Raw genomic sequence first — 21,489 nt, forward strand, 5'->3', positions numbered from 1 at the left:
AGTAAAACCTCTCAGGAATGTCCCTCACAGACATAGCCAGAGATTGTCTCCTGGGTGGTTCCAAACTCAATCAAGTTTCGAGGGAAGATGAACCCTCACAGTAGATTAGATGGCCACCTGTGTTCCACTGAGCTTTTTTTTTTACAAGCAAATTAATAAATTCTATGTTTTCAGATAAAAGTTGATAAATAACTTTAACTTGCAAAGTAAGTCAAAGAAGGCTTATTTTGGCATATGCCTTTGAGACCAAGATCTGAAAGGCTTAGGGAAGGATTTAGCTAGTAAATGGTCCTAAAGCAGAAACAAGCTTCAGAGTGGAGTGCAGCAAGTTTCTTTGAAGATAAACCTCCCATTATGGATGAAAGCTTTTTAGGATACAGGATTTTTTTTAAGATTTATTTATTTCATGTATGTGGGTATACTGTCTTTGTCTTCAGACACACAAGAAGAGGGCATCAGATACCCATTACAGATGGTTGTGAGCCACCATGTGGTTGCTAGGAATTGAACTCAGGACCTCTGGAAGAGCAGTCAGTGCTCTTAACCACTGAGTCACCACCTCTCCAACACTACAGGGTGTTCTAAGAGGAGGTAAAACATCTCATGCTTCAAGGAAACTTGTTAAGTTCAGGAAATAAACAACTGGAAAGTTTCAGGAAGTCCCTGAAACTGACCAGATTTACTGGACTCTTTCCTACTCAAGAATGCATACGGAGGTGAGATAGCTGGGAGACAATCTTAGATAAGATGAGCTGCCTGGGGTATGCTCCAGGTTTCCAGTTTTTGTGAACTATCACTGATGCTGGTGTGGGCTTTGGTGATACAGCTGTCTTTGAGTAACTTCTGCTCCTGTAAGAACCCCAATGAAACTCAGTCATTCACCAAGTTGAATGTAGGTGGCATCTGAAGTTGGTTCCCTCTCGGGTGTGAGTAGAATTTTGTTCACATCTCCTCCATAATTATGCCTCACTGTTAATGTACCATAATTATCTGACTCTTGGGATATTTGAGCATGGAGACTGTTACAGAGAATTTCCCTCTTCTGCCAGTCAATAGACTTTGGATCTATTCAAACACAGAGAGATTTCTTAGGAGAGTTTTGAACAGGAACGTAAGGCTAGGAAGAGACAGGAGTGGCTGTCATCACTGCAGCAGCAGTGAGGAAAGAGTTACATTGAGACTTAGAGATAATTTGGCAATAGTGACACCTGGTGCAGCTTGTGAGACTGAAGGAGGTGGGTACTAGGGAGATGACTCAATGGCTGAGAGCACTAGCTGCTCTTCCAGAGAACCTAAGTTCAGTTTCCAGCACCAACAATATTTAAAATAGTGTGGATTTGTTCCCACACTGCCTGCTTAGCAATCATTAGTGAAGAGAGTCTTCCCTTTGCTGTGATCAGGCCCAGACTGAAGTGGTTGCCACTACCTGGGATCTCGTTGATCGGTTGGGAGAGGCCAGGGCAATCTCTAGCCTATGATCATCACCTCAGAGACAGAACTGGGGCACGCTTTGAGAACTGCAGAATGACGGAATTAGTCAAGTACTTGCCTTGCAAGCATGAAGATATTCAGTCACTAGGACCCAAATGGCAACCATGGGCTGGAGGTATGGATCAGTGGATAAAGCACATACCTCAGAAAGTGCACATGAACCCATGTAAAACTTTGTAAAAATGGTCTGCATTTGCAACATCAGTGCTCCTAAAGCAAGGTAGAAGTCAGCAAACTGTCCTGAAGCTAATGAACCAGATACTCTGACATGAGTATTGCCTAGAGCAAAGAAACCTTGCTACAAACAATGTGGAAGGAAAGAACTAATATCTGAGCTTGTCCTGTGACTACCCTATGGGTGCTGTGTCTCTTACATACCTTTTACATGTGTACATATACATACACATAAATACTTTTAGGGAATCTGGGCATAGTGTCACATGCATATAATTCTAGTGCTGGGCTGGGACAGAGACAAATAGATTTCTGGGATTCACTGGCCAGTCAGTCCAGATACCTAGAAATTTCTAAGCCAGCAAGAGACCCAGTTTCCAAAAACAAGGTAGAAGGTACCTGAGAAATGACAGCCAATGTTGTCATCCAGTTCACATTCATGCATGTGTATGTACATTCACATATGCTAACATGAGCATGCTCATATACACACAAATGCTAACATGCCCACATGAACATGAGGGGACACATAATATAATCCCAAAGTGTTTTGATGTTGACATCGTTGTTAACAAATTTTAAGGAAAGATAAGAGAAATCAAGATGAAAAAAAAAATCCCACTGAAGTGTAACGATCTTTAAAATTATAAAGGTAGAGAGTGGCAGATTTTAAATTCAGGGTTAAGGAAATGTGGCGATTTGAGTGAAAATGGTCCCTATAGCTCATATGTTTGATTACTTAGTTTCCAGTTGGCGGAACTGTTTGGGAAAGATTTGGAGGTATGGCCTTATCGGAGATGTGCTACTGAGGGTAGACTTGAGGTTTCAAAAGTCTATGCTATTCCCAGTTAGCAATCTCTACCTTGTGGTTGTTGTATCAACATGTAAACTCTCTACTGTTCTAGCACCATGCCTGCTTGCTGTCAACGCTCCCCACTATGTTGATCGTGGACTCATCTTCTGAAACAGTAAGGCCCATATGAACTCATTCTTCTATAAGTTGCCCTGTCCATAGTGTTTTCTCACAGCAGTAGAAAAGTAACCAAGATGGGGTGATGCTTCTTAATTCATAAGCATCACATTAAAGATCGAAAAGTAGCACAAGTTAGGACAGGGTAGGTCCCATCAAACAGGATAGTATTTCCTACCATCAGTGCAAGGGGATGGAATGACATAAAGACATGAATTGTGGATGCCTAGTATGAACGTGGACTTTGAATTCTCTGTTTACCTTTTACTAGCTACTGAATGCACATTACTAAGAGTCAAAGGCTCCGGGAGAGAACCTATTGATGTTTCTCTAATTGGGGATGTTGTCAAACTTCCTCCCAGATATGTGTGTTTATATCCATACATTTGTGCTGCTTTCAACCTTGGGTCTGAGAAGCTTCTCACTACAGAGGGTAATGATGGTTAACTCATAACTGAGCAAAGTTCAGAGGAGAAGCAACTGTGAATGTTTAGCTACATTCCCTCTCTGAGCTCAAGGAACTTTATGGAAGAAGAGATGGAAAGAATGTAAGAACCAGAGGATGGAGGGTTGGGGATTTAGCTCAGTGGTAGAGCGCTTGCCTAGCAAGCGCAAGGCCCTGGGTTCGGTCCCCAGCTCCGAACAAAAGAAAAGGAAAAAAAAAGAACCAGAGGATGGGGAGGAGAGCTGTGAGATGCTTTTTTCTGGACGTGGCATGGTATGCTGGTGATTCATGGCTGCTATAGTTACCTGTACAAGACCTGTGCAAGATGTAGCCAGCTAAAAACTACAGCACAGAAAGGGAAGTGGCCCAGATCTCCAGCCCTAGCTGAGGAGTTGTTGCAGTTGGTGCTGCTGGGGGAAGGGCTGTAGATGTCCTAAACTTTTCTTTAAGAGTGTAGCCACTGGTGTAAACCCACACCCATGTGCATATAGGCAGCATTAATTAGATTTAACTAAAACTAATTAGATTAAAACAAAATAATTGGATTTTTAAAAGTAATTTAAAAAGGTTGTAGAGTTGGGATAAAGATGCTGTTGGGGGACTTGGAAGAGAGGAGAGGGTGGTGGCTAAGAGCAAAATACACTTACAGTTATTCCATTTTCAAAGAACAAAAGACAGAGTTGTATTTAGTTCCCATAAGTTTCAGTTACCCATTTGTAAATAAATAAAATAGCTTCCGTACCTTGCAGGATTGCTGTGACGGTAAGCAGTTCCTGGGAAAAGCATTCAATATAGGTCTACAGTGTGGTTCAGCATTAGAGGCCTTTCCTAGTAAGGAGAGAGTCCTGAGTCTGATTGCTGGCACTACAGAAATATTCAGTATGAGTTATTTAAAGTTATACAGTATTCTAAAATAAAATTGAATAGTAAGATGTGCAATAGGATAATATTATGAGAATTGAATAATCCAAATGTGTTTACTTGTATTGAGGTCAAAAGGGGCTATTCTAGCTGAGGCCACTCTGGGTTTCATAGCAAGAATTGGGTTTGGGCTTCTCTGTGAGCTTCTTTCTGAAAAAACAAACAGGTCTGTTATAACCTTTTCACACTGGGGATGTGCTTGGAGTGGTTGGTATGAAAATGATTTCTCTCTCTCTCTCTCTCTCTCTCTCTCTCTCTCTCTGTGTGTGTGTGTGTGTGTGTGTGTGTGTGTGTGTGTGTGTGTGATATGTGCATGTGCATGCATATTTGCCCATGTGGTTGTGGGTATGCATATGCCACAGAAGCATATGTTAAAGTCATAGAATAATCATGGGTGTCACTCAACTTTCACCTTGTTTGAGTCTTGTCTCTTGTTGCTTGCTGCTCTGTGAATCAGACAAGCAGCATAGACAGAGAGTTTCTAGGATGCTACACTCCATCTCCACATAAGACTTGCTGGAATTACAGGCAATCTTCCTTGTCCTGCAGACTTCTGAGTTTTAATAGACTTGTGCTAGAGCTGCTAGGAAAACGTATGGACAGGTCTCTAGATCCCCAGAGTTGAGACCTACATCCAGCTATATGATGATGATAGAATGAGGGGCTCAATGTTCTGTAAGGACACTTGGGAATAAATCTCAACTGTCAACTTGAAATCTAGAATCACCTTGGAGGTGTGTCTGTGGGATGCCTGAGGGGATTATCTTGACCACATTATTTAAGATGGAAAGCCCTGCCCACTGTGGGTGGCATCATTCCCTAGATTGGGATCTTGTATAAAAAGGAAAAAGATAAGATAGAGTGTGAGTGAGGTCAGATGAAAAACCTGGATAGCTTATCACAGCAACAGGAAAAGAAGCCCAGAAAGAACCAGTCATTTTACACAGGGATGTCTCGCCTAAAGAAAACTCAGTAAAGTGGAGCATGAAGTCACTTTTACGTAACTGACCATGAGCATGGGTGGCATCCAGGACTAGAGGAGAAGCTGATCTGTAGACAATAGGGCAACATCAGAGAGCGGGTTCCATGAAACTTTCCTATGGCTAAACAGGGAAGCTTTAAGGATCATCTGTGTTCATCTAGAGAAGCTGGGGTGCCACCACTGTTTAAACCCCCTGGTTGTGAGAGGGATGCTACTGGGGTAAGAATCCTGCACCATCTCTCAACCAACGATTCCTTGATTGTTCAGAGAAGATTGAGAAGCAGAACAGTGGGAAAGTAGTATGGACGGATGGTGCCTGAACAATGACAGTAAGGCTGAGCCTGCACAGGGCTCTGCTTTTGTAGACTGAAGACAGGGAAGCAGAGAATGTGACACCAGGTAGTGGCATCTACAAAATCCTCAAAACAACCGTAGCCATATTTGTTGAGTACCTCTTCTCAGCTGTTACTGTGAGTGTCTCATGACTTTGCACCCTATGCAACAATGTTCGTGAGGTCCTTGTCCCTTATCCCTGTCAATACAGGGGAAGAAAATGAAGCATAAGAACTGATGAGCCCTGGGGGACCAGTCCCATTTGGGTTAGTCTACATTCTGTGATGGTTATTCTTGGTTGTCAACCTAACTACATTCTTGAATTAACTAAGACCCAAGTGGCTGGGTAGAGCTGTGAGGTTTGTTTTTTGGTTTGTTTGTTTGTTTTGTTCTGTTTTTGTTTTGACCTTAAATCTTTTGAAATGGAAAGACCTAGTTTTAATCTACATCTTTTGGCATAGGAATATCTACCTTCATTCTGGGTAGACATTCTGCTGGCAACCTGTATAAAGGATATGGAAGAAAATGGTTCTCTTAGCCTGTTTGCTCTTGCTGGCAAGTCCCTCTCTTCACTGTCATTAGAGCCTACTTCTTCAGGATTGTAACGTATACTGGAGACCAGCTGAAAGATTTAACTGTGTAGTTGAATGAACAACTATTGGATTCTTGGACTGTCCATTGGTAGACAGCTATTGTTGGAATAGCAGGACCACAACCTAAAAGTTATTCTTGTAAATATCCTTTATATTCTCTCTCTCTCTCTCTCTCTCTCTCTCTCTCTCTCTCTCTCTCTCTCTCTCTCTCACACACACACACACACACACACACACACACACACTCACACATGCACAGTCTATCAGTTTTGTTCCTCTAGAGCAGTGGTTCTCAATCTATGGGTCATGACCCCCCTGAGGATCCAAATACCCTTTCACAGGGGTCACTTAAGACCATCAGAAAACCAGACATTTACATGAAGGTTCATAACAGTAGCAACAATTACATTTATCAAATAGCAACCAATGTAATTTTATGGTTGGGGGTCACCACAGTATAAGGAGCTGTATTAAAAGGTAGCAGCATTAGGAAGGTTCACTATAATCACTGCTATAGAGGATCCTGATTAATGTATGATTCCTAACAACAGTATGTGAAGCCTTAGGAAGTTAAAGGAAACAAAGACTTATTGCTTGTTTGTGCTACAGACCCACCAATTATTGCCTACTCTATCTCGTTCTTGTATCAGGGCAGGCTTCATCCAGTGTTACATGATTCCTAAGCAAAATGCTCAGAGAGAACTCTGACATTTTGTGCTTGAAAACGACAAATTGTAATTCCATTCACATTTCGCAGGTCAGGTCAGGTCAAGTTAGAAGTCATAATCCTAATGAAGGTCAGAGGAACTACCTCCCAAGCTAAAACGTTTGTTAAACAGAATTGATGACTAAGTATCCTACTTTCTTGGGCACATGCTAGTTGGCTCTTGTCCTTCCAGGCAGAATGCCTTTCTCTGCATCACTGGAGACACCTTGCAAATTGTAGCCAGTCATGGTTCCAAGTCAGATATCCTAACAGTCTCTGTAACAGAAAGAGCAGAGTCTCTCTCATTAGATCCACGTGGCTGTTCTCCTGTTCCATAGACTTGTAAACTTCAAAGGCAAATTACAGGCTGTCCCCCGCAGAGTCTCACACAGTCTCTCATTGTCAACATCAGGCTTGTAGACTCACGTTACACGTGCTGAGGATTTTTCCTGTGGCAATGTTCTGCTTCCATATTGAGACAGGGGTGAATAGATCAACTGTGTCACACAGCTTTCCTTGACACTAAGGCAATCAGGATTAGCAGTTTCTACCTCATCGAGATTGTTGTGAGCAAATGGTAACCAACATAGGAATAGTGCAAAGTAGTGTTTGTTATACAGTAAGTCTCTAGTAAGTAATCTCTCTTGACCTCTCAATATGTCTTAATGACCTCTTAATCACTGTCAAGTAGTGCTATTCCTTAATGGCCAAACATTAATGTGCCTATGGGAGCCATTCCTACTCAAACCATCACAATTAATAGGATTAAATTTAATTTTTTCTTATGATATATTTATCTATCTCTCTCTCTCTCTCTCTCTCTCTCTCTCTCTCTGTATGTGTGTGTGTGTGTGTGTGTGTGTGTGTACATACACACATGTGTCCAGGTGCCCTTTGAGGCCAGAAGAGGACACCAGATTCTCTGGAGCTGGACTTATAGGCAATTATGAATGGCCAAATGGGGATGTTGGGAACTGAACTTAGGTCCTCTCCAGGAACAATGAGAGCTTTGACAGCTGAGGCTTTTCTCCATTTGCAGTATTAGCACTGCTGCTGCTTCTTCTCTTCCTCTTCTTCCTCCTCCTCCCCCTCCTCCCTCTCCCCCTCCTCCCTCTCCCCCTCCTCCTTCTCCTTATCCTCCCCTCCTCCTCCTCCTCCTTCTTTGTTTTTAAGACATTGACTGCATAGTTCCAACCATTTAGTATTATTTAAATCCCCCTTGGCTATGACCTCTCAACTATAATTGTGAATGTATGACAATTTGGGAAGAAGAGTCATTTTGGTAAGAAAAATCTGGTCTGCGCCTGTTAACTTCGTTGTGTAGACTGCATTAGCTAATTGTTTATGATGGAAGACATTCATGCTGCCGCTGAAGCCATCACGTGAGCAAACATGGCTTATTTAGTTGGAGCAGGAAGGGGAGAGCCCTGGGTTGGAAGAGTTTAGGGAAGGGGGACCAGGATGGAAGTGACACCCAGTCAGGGACAGCACTCAGTGACCTCGAGTCTCTGTCCTCCGAGCTCAGCCTTAACTAGATTTTCTCTTTGAATGTCTGCTTATGAGTTAAATTTTCCCAAGAATGAGATTTGTTTAACTTTGATTTCTTGCCTCATCTGTGACTGGCAGAGGACCCATTTGCTGCAAGAAGGGAGGAAGGGATCACAGAAGTCAATAATGATCAAGGCCACCTGGGCCTATGAGGTTCACATCCTGTGTCTCGTTTCCGTCCTTCTCTTTCCCTCCTGTTAGTGGCCATGATTGAGCAGAAAGAATCAGTGGCAGGAGCCAGGGGCCCTCTTGTTGTCTCTGTCCTAGGTAAGCTCTCCAGACAAAGGGTATTAGAATGATGGAACTGGTCCTCCCTAGCAGCAAGTGGGCTTGAATGCTTTCCTCTGGGCATGACATGCCACTGTTCTCTTGAGTGGTTGGCAGCTGTGATTACCCTCAGGACACCTGCACAAGATGGGAAAGGGGTCTATGAGGCTCCACCATTCCCTCAAAGATGCATAGTCAGTTAACAGTTGTTAGAGCAGAAGGGGGTCACAAAACCTTACCATCAGGATCTGTAGGCCATTTGAGTCATTTTCTTCAATGGTGTAGTCACTCCTAGGAAACCCATGCTCTTGTAACTGTCTCTAATGAAACCCATTGGTTCACTGAGATAGACTGGATTAAAATCCTTTCTTTCTCCATCACTGGTGCCCTCTTGGGGGTGGTACATGTTCTCCCAGGAAAAGAACCATAGTATATGTAGTCCTTTGCATGGCTGAATGAAAAGAGTGTAATCAGCCTGTTCTTTTCCTACCTCAGGCTTTTGCATACGCAGCTTCTTCAGCCTGATGTCCTCTACCGAGGGTGCTTCCCAAACAGTTCTCTCTCAGCTTTCCATTCTAGGCTTAGTAATTGTTCAGAGGTGTTCCCTTAACCTGCTAAGTCAACTGCCTTCATGGCAACCTCAAGTCACAAGCATTTGGAGAATATTTTCTTTTGTTCATTTGACACACTTTGTTTCACTCCACTATTTGTAAGGGTACAAATTTCATGAACATTGGGACTCTTTTATTTGTGGCTGTACCTCTGCTACTCTTTACCTCAATTGACGTCTAAGCACTCAATAAAATGAGCCAAATGAAGAAAGAAGTAAGGCTCTGACTTACTATCTTTTTGGGCATGAAGGTGCTCTACATCACTGCCTATCCTTCTGACTCTTTTTTTTTCTTTCTTTTTTTTTTTTTGTGTTTGGAGCTGGGGACCGAACCCAGGGCCTTGCGTTTGCTAGGCAAGCGCTCTACCACTGAGCTAAATCCCCAACCCCTCATTCTGACTCTTGATTCTTTTTTTTTTTTTTGGTTCTTTTTTTCGGAGCTGGGGACCGAACCCAGGGCCTTGCGCTTCCTAGGTAAGCGCTCTACCACTGAGCTAAATCCCCAGCCCGCTGACTCTTGATTCTTTAAATGGGAGAACAGCCTTCCTCTGGGAAAGCATGCTTCTTCTCAATTATAATTGTTCTCTTCTCCTGCCTTTTTCCTTCCTTTCCTCCATCTTTCATTCCTTTCTTTTTTACTGTTTTCTTTTCTTCTTTTTTCTTTCTTTCTTTTTTGTATCTTTGTATGTTTCCACTGGCTGCTTGAGCTGTACATTCAGTTTTGCATGTAGCACGCATTAACTAAAGTGTACACCAGGATAACAATGGATTGGCCATCAGAAGGCCTGAGTTGAGGTCTTAGATGTATGTCTGACTCGCAGTGCGCACCTGAGTTCCCTCAATGACCATTTTGTACTCTCTGTTTTCTCTTATTTTTAAAAGGAAGAGGTTTGAATGGATGACCCCAAAAATATCCTTTGCACTTGGAATATTATCTAGCTTATAGGGTTTGTTTGCCCTTCATCCATCAACCTAGACGGTTGCTGGCATTTGGCTATGCCCACGGGGCCCAGGGCTGTATATATCTATTAATTCATATTCGTGTTAGAAAATTTACAAGCTCTGAGAGAAAACCAGCTTTAGTTTGTCTGGCAAATAAACAAACATCCTGTGCCCCTGCTGTATTGCGGATGCTTTTGGAATGGCCTGGGAGTTACGGATGCCTGGGAGAGCAGAAAAGACAAGAATAATGTCTTTGTGGTGTTTGCCATCTGCCAGTCTTCCTGGGTCTGCCAGAATTTCCTCAGCATGGCATCTCCAAGTTTCTCCCTTCATCCCAGATGACACATAGCTCAGCTCTGGCAGGAAAGTCTGCATTCATGGCCAGCTTCAGAACTTTGGAGACAATGGAAATGTTTGATATGTATGGATCTTTTAATATTTATTACCCTGAATTTAATGAGAGAGGAGAGAGGGAGAATGGATAAATGGGTGAGAGGATGGACTGTAGAACCAAGGCTTAGGTTTATTCACTCAGTATTCATTCATTCATTCATTCATTCATTCATTCACTCACTTACTCATTCATTCACTCATTCACATCAATTGTGTGTGTGTGTGTGTGTGTGTGTAAAAGAACAAAAGATTGACTTTGGGGTGTCTTCCTTAATTACTCTTCATTTTTTAAAAAAAATTTATTTTATGTGTATGAGTGTTTTACACATTTAGTATGTGTACCATGTGTGGCTGTGGAGATCAGAAGAGGGTAACAGAGGCCCTGTAACTGGAGTTAATGGATTGTTGTGAACCACAAAAGAGGTGCTGGAAACTGAACCCTGATCCTCTTCATGAGCAGCGAGTGTTCTTAATCACTGAGCCATCTCTTCATCCCCATCTCCACCTTACAATTTCTTCGAAGCAGAGTCTCTGACAGAACCTAGAAATCATCCATTCCATTAAAATTGCTGGCCGGCGAACTCCAGGAAGCCTGCTGTCTCTGTCTCCCCAGCACTAGGATTTCCGGCATGCACTCATCATTATACTTGGCTTTTTAGGTGGGCGCTGGAGATTTGAACTCAGGTCTTTACACTTGTGGCAGGCATCATACTGACCCTGCCGCCTTCCCAACCTCATAAGCCAGGATCTAAACATGATGCGATCTGGATCACGATAGGAACATGCTCGAACAACTTTCTTCATCTAGGAGACCAGAGTAATATTAGTTAGAAAGCATAACGGTGGTCTGAGGAGGCAGCTCAAGGGTAAAGGGAGTTGTCTAGCATGAGTGAGGCCCTGGGTTCAATTCTCAGCAACACAAACAAACCAACCAAATCTTAGCAGTCAATCAGCCATGCAAAGCTTCACATATCCCTGCCTCCTGCTCAGCAGGCAGTATGCACGATTCTCTCTATTTCATAACTTGGGTGAAAATTCTAGAATCCCAGTACAGTCTGCATTAGCTCTGTGCAGCATACCTAACTTCCATGTCTTTGTCTACAAGGTAGAAGTTTGGATTGTGATCCTTTAGACACCCCCTACCCCCAAAGCCAACATGAATAGACTAAGGTGAGGCAGGCACCTCAAGAGGTCAAGTCACAGGCACTGTAATTTCTTTAGGCCCTGTGAGAATGGCTGAGCGCTGGTCACGGCCTATCACATAAGATAACATAGCAAAGCTCCTGTGCCATGACCAGAGATGTGCCAAACTGATGACCACTGGTTAATATTTGAGAGGCCTCAGGATTATAATTTTTTTCCAGTGATGCAGCCAGCCTCACATACCTGGCTCTGTCCTCAACTTCTAACTGAAAGTGCATCCCACTCTCACAGATTCCTAAGTTTTCTCTCAGATCACCACTGGGACGTCCGTGCTTTCCAGCTCTAAGCTTCTCTTTTCATTCCTGGAGACATGGAGGGCCTGGGAGAGGGTATAACTCTCGTTGTATCCTCATAGCTAATAAATGGTACGTCAGTTTGCAATGACACGCCGAATATCACTCCAGGGAGTCTCATTCTTTTGGATTGCTTGCTTTTGTAGTTTTTAATGAGTCTGTTAGCAAGTTTGCATTTCTCTTGGATAAGGAAAATACTAAATTGATAGGCATAAATACTTTACTTGGGATCATTAAGAACAGTTACAAGCAAAGGGAAGACAAGGCTCAGAAGGATTCCTGGGGCTTTAGAGGGACCAGAAAGGAAGGAAAGGGGAAATGCAGACAGGGTTGGAATCTCTGTTTGGTAGCTGAGGTTTGTTGGTGACCTGTAAGCAGTGGCTTTGATGTGGTGACAATGAGGAAGATGAACCCAGGGAGGGTTAAAAAGAGAAGAAGAATTGTCCTAATTTCATTTATGCTGCTTTGGTAAAGTACCTGGCAAAAAGCAACTTAGAGGAGGCAAGGTTTGTTTGGCTTATGATCCAAGGCCACTCTTGGTTATATATCGAATTCAATGCCAGCTTGATTTACATGAGATCTCAAAACAATAGGAATATCAAAACTAGAAAGCAAGCCCAGGTATTTGAAAGGGCAATTAGGTTATCAGAGATATCAGTGCTCAACCAATGGCCCCGGGCTGAAGGCAAAGGCAGGTGATAGGGGTAAGCTAGCTAAGACGATAGAAGCTGTGAAGCCAAATGGAGGTACGTGTGTTGGCATTCTAAAGAGCAAGGGAAACAGTACTGACCCGGGTGAAAGTGAAAATGGCTGAAGGTGACAAGACTGTGAACCCGGGGCTTAGGCTTTTGACATTTGAAGAAGTGGACAATGGGGTGGCTGAGGTTGGCAGCACATGCTTCACAAAGGATAGAGGACACACAATGACTAAAGGGCTGAGGAGTGAGGAGACCACTTGCCACCCACTCCTCTATGCTCTGTAGTGGGTGGAGGACTGAACAACCTTGGTGGGGCCAGGAGAGGGGCAGGATTAATAGGATGGCTGTTTCCCACGAACACAAAGTGCTGAAGAAAATGGAAGTCTGAAGGAAAAGGAGACTTTGTAGAAAACAAGGATATAGTTATCTTTGCTCTTTTAAACATTCATTTATTTATTCCGTGTGTGTGTGTGTGTGTGTGTGTGTGTGTGTGTGTGTGTGTGTGTGTGTGTGTAAGATCCCTTGGAGGAGTCAGTTCTTTTCTTTCACCAATTGGGTCCCAGGATTTGAACTTAGGTCGTCAGAGTTGGAAGCAAGCACCTTTATCCTCCATTCCATCTCTCTGCTCCTAGGCTCTACCGTGTGCCTTGAAAGAGTTGGGAGGGGACTGTTTGATCATAGCTACTTCCTCACATAAACAGACGCAGAGAGTGCATCCGGATGATAGCTGGAGATCTCGTGCAAGCCTCCCGAACTGGAATGCATGTGGGAATCTCTTTGGGATCTTGTGAATGTGAGGATTGAATGGGTACTTTAGAGTTGTGTACGATGCGGGGGATGGAAAGCTTGAGATTCTGACAAACATTTCTACTTGAAAGGTAAGGTCAATGTTGCTGAGTTGTGGTGCCTAATCTAGGGAACAGGGGATTTGGGGATTGAACTCCCTGGTATGATTAGGGTCAGGGTTGGGAGCAAGGATGCCAGGGGTGTTTGTGGTCAAGAACACGCAACATATGCACATTCTGCAGCCCCGTTCATTCCAGGAATGGCCCAAGGTGTCATCATTTCTAGACACCATTTTTGTTCATCTTCGCCCCTCATCTTTGCTCTTAACAAGCGCATTACCCTAGTCTCAGGCACACACGCATCTTTCCAACAAGATTCTTTGCTTCTTGGAGCCAGACACAGTGGGGACTGTTGGAAATTGTTGGATCATGAGTTATAAGTCCTAATTTCAGTTCCCATTTCTGCCATTTAGCAGCCAGGGGAAGCAGCAGAAGAAGCCATTTACCTCTCTGTTCATTTTTTTTAATATGTGAAGTGGGGATAGTCACATCTGGCTGCCGCTGTTAGGAGACTTGAATGAGATACTCGATAAAAAAACATCCTGTAATCCAAAAGATGACAGAACAATGAGCTATTATTATAAGATCAGAAGTTTTCTGGACACCTGTAAGAAGGTGCAATGAGTCAAGTCATTGTAGCAGGAGGCTCTGGACGAGTTCTTACCAAAGCTGCTTCCAGTTGGCCCTCTCTCTAGTACTGACCCTTGTTCCTTCACAGCAAAATGTTTTATTTAATTTTCTTACTTTTTTGAGAATTTCATACATGAATTTATTTTTATATTTACATCACGTAAATAACCCTTCCTCTCTCTTCCCCACATCTCCTGTTCCCACACTCTCTGTCGGATTCATGACCACTTTTCTTCTAATTATTACCACAATACACAGACACACAGAAACAGTCACACACAGCCACAACCATAGACACAGACACAGACACACACACACACACACACACACACACACAGAGACAGAGAGAGGGAGGGAGGGAGAGAGACAGAGAAAGGGAAGGAGGGAGGGAGAGAGGGAGGGAGGAGGGAGGAAGGAAGAGAGGGAGGGAGGTAGGGAGGGAGAGAGGGAGGGAGGGAGGGAGAGAGGGAGGGAGGGATGGAGAGAGATAGAGAGACCCTACTGGATCCATGCTTGTGGGTAATGCATTTAGGCGGCCACTTGAGACTGGGCAAACTATCAGTGAGTTCATACTTGAAGGAAACTGATTCTCCCTGTCTTAGCACCCTTTGGTTGCCTGTAACTCTTTATGTAGGGGTAGAGCCCTGTGCAATATTCCTTACTCACTTGGAGGTGTCAACTCATGCTATCGTTATGCAGGTCTTGTTTAGACAGCCACATCACCGAGATTTCATGGGTGCAGCTTCCCGGTCATACCTAGTTGACATTACCTCCCAGCAGATGTCCTGGCCCTATGACTCTTGCACACCTACCTTCTTGTGATGTTCCCTGAGCCTTCGTTGTAGGGTTTGTAGATTGTAGATGTGTTGAGGGCTGGGCACTCACAGTCACTTATTCCTTGCATTTGGGCCAGACCCCTGCAACAAATTTTAGAGTGACCTTGCTTTCATTTGTTGTAGTTTGTCCTCTCTCAAGATGACGTCTTTCACACTGGCAGTGGACTGGTAGTAGATTTGTGTAGTAATACTTAGCTAAGGGAGGGATGTTAGACATGGCGAGTTATAGTTAACCTCATCCCCAATTCCATTTAAGAGCCAAGTTGGGTGTGCCAACATGTCATGGAGACCCAGGTCAAACTCTCCCAAACCTTCTGAGATGCTTTCCATATATGGCAATGCATTTATGAACAAGGCCTGCTCTCTGGCAGTAAAACCACTTTGCTTTGCTTTTTCTTGGAGAACTTAAACTAAGGGCTGATTTACCCGAGCGTTTGGAACAGAGGCTTAAAAGCACAGTTTGGGAGAAAAAGCTCTAGGTTTACCTCCTACTACTTGGGATCACTTAATCATGTTATTTAATCTCTCAAGTTCTCAGGTTTCTCATCTGTAAAGTTGAGTAATTATCACGCTCTTTCTCCAAGGAGTGTGGAGAGATGGACGTAACTGAAGCAAGCAGAGCAGAGCTAACACACAGTGAGAGCTTTATTTTAACTCCGTGGTTACAGTTGTTGCTCCTGCCGCTGCAGAGAATGGGCTTCTGTCAATTATTCAAGAATATGTCTCTGCAGCCAATAGCTGAAACACACAGTTGCATGCAATGAAGCACATGCAGGCAAGCAGTGGCCAGAGCTCTCACTGACGAGCCGGCCAGCTTTTCTGAGTGAGTTCTAACTCAAAAAAGTGTAACTTTTTGGTTTACCTTTTAAAAAACATTTCTTACTTGGAGAGGGATATAAATCCTAACCATGCTTCTGGATGCTCTCACTGTTTGCTCTAAAGACCCCTTACTCCTCTCACCCTGCTTACGAACCTCCATTGTTGACCCTGACTCAAATGTCATCATCATCATCGTCATCGTCATCGTCATCGTAATCATCTCTCCTCTTCTCACTCCTCCCAGTATTTGGGGTTACAACTTGCTTGTGCTGGGATTTCCCCCTCAAATGCTAATGAATGCTCCTTGAACTCCCCATACCTCTCAAACGGGCAGCAATGGGGCTGGGGATGTAACTCAGTTGGCAGAGTGCTTGCTTAGCATGCACAGAACACTGAATTCCATTCCTAGCACCACATAAATCTGACATGGTGGTCCATGCCAGCCTCCACTGCACAGGTGGAGGGGGAAGGAGTTCAAGGTCAGCCTTACTGAGTTTCAAGACAATTCTAGATACAAGAGACCCCATCTCTATAAGAAGAGGGGGTGAAACTAAAATTTTAGAACAGATGCTTCAAGAAGTCAAGTATGGTTGGAAAATATGCAAATGAGAAGATGCTTAACACCCTCCCTTGCTCCTCAGGGCAACATGAATCCCAACCACAGCAAGATTCCAATTCTTGTCCTTCAGAACCAACAGCCAACTTTCCCCCTGACCAAAGCCTCTGAGAAGCTGAGCGGGCAGCTGGAACTCTCAGACACAGCTGGTGGGCTTGAAAAGTTGAAAACCACTAAGGAAATGCTTGTCGGTTTCTTAGGAAGCTGTGTATTTTGGCACAACCATGCTGCTATTTGTGCACATCTACCTCTCTCTTTGTAACACTTCAGGACTGGAAATAGTCCAAATTTCCACGCATGTTGAATGGATAGAAAAGTGGAAGTGTGTCCACGGAGTCACATTATGGCTCTGAAACAAACTGAGATCAATTATGGATACACCCAGAAGAGGGTATGTCTCGGAATAACAGGGTCGAGTGAAGAAAGTGAGACAAAGACTAAATACCTGCATGGTTGTATATGTGTATGTGTATATAATATATATGCCTATGTTGTATTTGAATATTCACATGTATATGTACATACACACATGGATACATTTATGTATATACATATATGTGTATATATAGATGGATATTGATACATACATATAGAGAGATACACACATATATGTGATACAGCAGATAGTGACAGAGAACTGAGTGCTCTGGGACAGGGTGAGAAGTGAGCATCAGGAGTAGGAAGGATAATGTTCAACCAGGGGAAGGACAACGTCATTGTGTTGATTGTGTCAGACAGGGTGATGCTTTCACAGCTGTACACAGATGTTAAAATGTATCAGAGACCTGTGGAGCTTATTGGACCTCAGTGATCCCTGGAGGAAGCTACCAAGGAAAGTCAAGAGTCATCTCCCCTTGACTTCACTGTGCTTGTAGACCTGGAAAATCCTCAATGATCTTATCCCTTTTATTTATTAACATTGTCTGTCACTGTGCTTCCTAGGGCCTTAAGCCTAATTTCTCTGTTTCTTCTCCTGTAAGACTGGATACTTCTCTTCTTCCTGCCTCTCTGTGGTATGTTCTTTCTGTAGAAAATGTTCCCCCTTTCAATCCTAAAAGTATCTTACATTTATATCCTAGAATCTCCATTATAAACACCTTTTAAAATGCATTAAAATATGTTTTTATAGATAATGTGGTGTGCTTGATTGTCTGTATGATCACTACATATATGCAATTACCTGTAGAATTCATAAGAGAACTTTGGATACCATGGAACTAGATTTGCAGATACTTAGGAGCCGCCACAAGGGTGCTGGGAACAGAACCCTCTGCAAACATTCAGTGCTCTCATCCTCTGAGGAGCCATCTCTCCAGCCCCCAGCACTTCCTTATATGTGTTAGCCATATATCTGTTGGGCATTTGTTCTTGGGCTGGGATTTAAACATTTACTAATGGTTAAGCTGGTCAGTCCCTGCTCTCCTGGGGCCATACAGTCTGGTGAGGGACACAGATGGCTCAGTGGCTATGCCTTTACACATATGCTTGGATATTTTTTGGTCACTTTTAATGTTTATATATCTCTCTCCATCAGTGGGAAATGGGGCTTGTTTCTTCCTAAGATATTTAACGAGGTCAGATAATTTTTGTCCTGCTTCCTGGTCAGTGAGCACTTGCTGGCCATGTTAGGTAAATACTCTTTGGTATCTGCGTCATAATCTGTGCGACACGCTGGAGACAGACGGATGATTATGTGGGGTGACAATAGTTAACAGTGGCAAGTTGGAAGTCAGTGGCAGCCCAGTGAGGACCCACAATGGCCTTGACTGTGCCTGTGAGGACCTGTGGTTTATACCTACTTCGGACCCTTGTTCTCCATGCTCCAGATGCCATGTGAGAATCTCTCTAGTCTTTTTCTTTTCCAGTTAATTTAGTGAGGTGACTTGCCATGATTGTACTGATATTACCACCTACCTCTGCTGTGTAGAAAAGAATATCACTGCCCCCACTGTCCCAGAGGTGTAGGAATGAACTGCACTGGTCCAGGCAGAAGAACTTAGAGCCTCCATAGGAAACTGTCCCGTTTCTCTGTAGTCTTCTGACCGATTTCTATCTTATCACTCACTGCTACCAGAAGGATGATGTTTAAATGCTTCAAAAATTGGCACCTAAGTGTATGGTCTTTTCACAGATGTTTCAATAGGATGGAGACAATGTACATCCTTGGGAGGGAACTACCTATTCTCAAGCTCATCTTCTCCCATGTTCACCCTGGGTTAAACGTACTCTAGAGATCGGCTAATAGCATTAGACCACTTTCCTTACATGCTAGGATAAAAACATTGCAGTGTCTGCCTGTAGGCCCGCCCTCCTCCTCCTCTTCCTTCTCCTTCCTCATCTTCCTCTTCTTCCTTTTCCTCCTCTTCTTCCTCATCTCTCCCTTTCTCCCCTGACCTAATCACCAGGATAATAAAACAATAGATGCAGTAAACATCAACTTGTTAGAACCACAGAGTTGGGCCAAAGCCTCAGAGGCACTTGGCTTTTCATTATGTTATCCTACATATATACATGTATTTCATATATGTGTATGTGTGTTCATATATATATCTGCATATTCATATATTCATATATCCTTATATTTCTATATGTTATATTTATATATTTATATATTCATACATTCATATATTAAGCATCTAGGAATATGGGCATGGCTACAATATGAGACACAGAAAAAAATAAGATTGTTTAAACATCCCCATGTTTCAGTTAGAAAACAGTACATTTAGGAAAATCCTGAGGGATCCTTGCCTTTAACTTTGGCTTTGTGCATTGAGGCAATGTTTTCTAGAAGGAATATAATGATAGAAAAGCTATGATGGGGTTGACTACAATACCTTGAGCTCAATCTTGGAGAAACCAAAGAAGGATTCAACAGTACACACACACACACACACACACACACACACACACACACACACACACACAGACACCAAAACAGACACACTCCTGGTAAGGGTTGTGAGCCTACAAATGGTGCAGAATTGAAGATCCTTAAGTCTCTTGCATTTAGGATTGACCACAGAGTCCTGCTGCCCCTAGTCTTTTCTCTTTACTGGAGACCTTATCCTTTTCTGTTTAAATGTTCGTGAATTCATTCTTAATCCAGACCCACTTTTGACAGAGTAGCATCAAGACCGGATACCTGAGTTCTGAGTTCAGACTCCTTAGGGGCTTAAATCTTGCCTCCGTAGTTGATGATCTGTTTCAAGTCTCTTAGTTTCTTCCTCAGCCTAACGGTATGCATCTTAAAGAGTGGCCAATGATGTCACAGAGACCTCAGACCATCAGAATATGGTTTATGACTGTTATCCTGACTTTTGTGAGTATATTAGTACTTGAATAAACCCTGCAGCCACATGCAGTCATCCAGTACGTAACTAGGATGCAGCTTTGATCCAGAGATATGGAGTGACTGGATCACAAGAGGCCAAGCTCTAGAGAGGTTTATGTTCTTCCACACCAGAGATAGAAACTCACATGACCACAGTCTACAAAGCTTCAGTCAGAGCTTCCAAACACAAGGTAAACTGGAATTCATGTAATCAAAATTCAGTCAAGGCACAGGGCCCAGCCACCTTTGGAAGGGCTTTGTCTGAAAAAAAAATGAGCCTCAATTGCTGGGTCACGAGTGTGAAGACAAGGAAGCTAGACTCAAGGACTTCCACATGAATACTAAAAATAGCAGTTTACTAGTAATCAGAACAGTCTCCCACTGAGAAGAACTATATATCATTTTGAGTAAAAGGACATAGTGTGAGAACCACATGGGTCTGACAGACATACCTGCTATTGCTAAGAAAGGCAGGAACACTTAGAAAGCACAACCTGTAAATTAAAATTCATGATCCTTTGGAAATTGGATAGATACATGTGACTCAAATCATGCTACCCACTATCTAGAAATGTATTAAAATATAAGTGAATGAGATAAAAGTAAGAGCTGAGGAGTTGACCTCATTGGTAAGAGTGCATGCTTAGCAAACATGAGGCTAGCTCAGTGGCCAGAAGCTTGGCTCTCGATACTTTGTCCACATGAATGATAACATTTAAATAGTAGCCACTCTCAGAGCTAGGGAAATGTTACAATCCAGCTTCACAGCTAAGGATATAGATCAGTTACAATGTGCCTGCCTAGCACGCACCAAAAATTCTGAGACTGATTCCCAGTACTGCATAAAACCACATGGACTGGTACACTCCTCTTATCCTGGTCATCAGAAGGTGGGGGTAGGGGGGATTCACAGGTCATCCTTGCTACAGTTTTTCCAGCTGTTTGTGCTACAAGACAAGAAAGTAGAAAGGCATGGAGAAGAAAGAGAAAGGTGTGGGAGGCAGGAACAATTAAAAAGAACAAGGCTAGATAGAAAGACACAGCTGGGGCTGTGGAGAGCTGACACTGCAGATTCATGGTCTCTTCCTTGTGTGACAAGATAGTCCAACCTGGGAAACATTATGCCCCAGCTTCCGGTTAGAGACATGGGAGCTTGGGGTTGGAAAGGGGCTTCAGAGGGCAGCCTTAGGTCTTCATTTCACCTTAGTCCTCTAGAGATCATCATGAACTCTTTTCTTCCCTCCCTCTGGTGCATAATGTCCCAACCCCAGATGGTCTCTTTGTAGCAGGGTCAGCTACAAGCTTGCCATCCCCACCCTTACTTCAGGCTCCATAGGGTCTTGATTTTGTTTTTGTTTTTCACATTGATTGGCAGACTACAGTGTGCTTGTTTCTCTGTCCTAAGATCACACATCTTTGGAGGCAGCATTTCTTAACTGTACCCTCTGCTTCTCGGTCTGGCTAATACCCGTGCACTTGTTTACTTCCTTCAGGTTTTAGAGCAAGCATCGCTTTGCCCTTCCTGGGATTGCAGCCTGTTTTAGGGACTCACAGAATCCTGAATTATCTCTGGCATCTTAATTAGCATTCAATGCTAACTTAAATCTCATTCCCCACCAAATATATGCTCTATGAATGGAGGAACCTGCCTGAAGACTTCATAACCGTACACCAAATCACTTTTTTTTTTTTAGCAGCTAGAAAATAGGCTCTGTGGATAAAGAACTTGCCACACAAATATCAGGACCAGAGTTTGGATGCTTAGCACCCACATAAATCAGAATGCAGGAGCGCCTTTAATCTCACTGCTACAAGCTCACCGGCCAACTACTTTGATAAG

Source organism: Rattus norvegicus, chromosome 10, assembly GCF_036323735.1.
Source record: "Rattus norvegicus strain BN/NHsdMcwi chromosome 10, GRCr8, whole genome shotgun sequence".
NCBI lineage: Eukaryota > Metazoa > Chordata > Mammalia > Rodentia > Muridae > Rattus > Rattus norvegicus.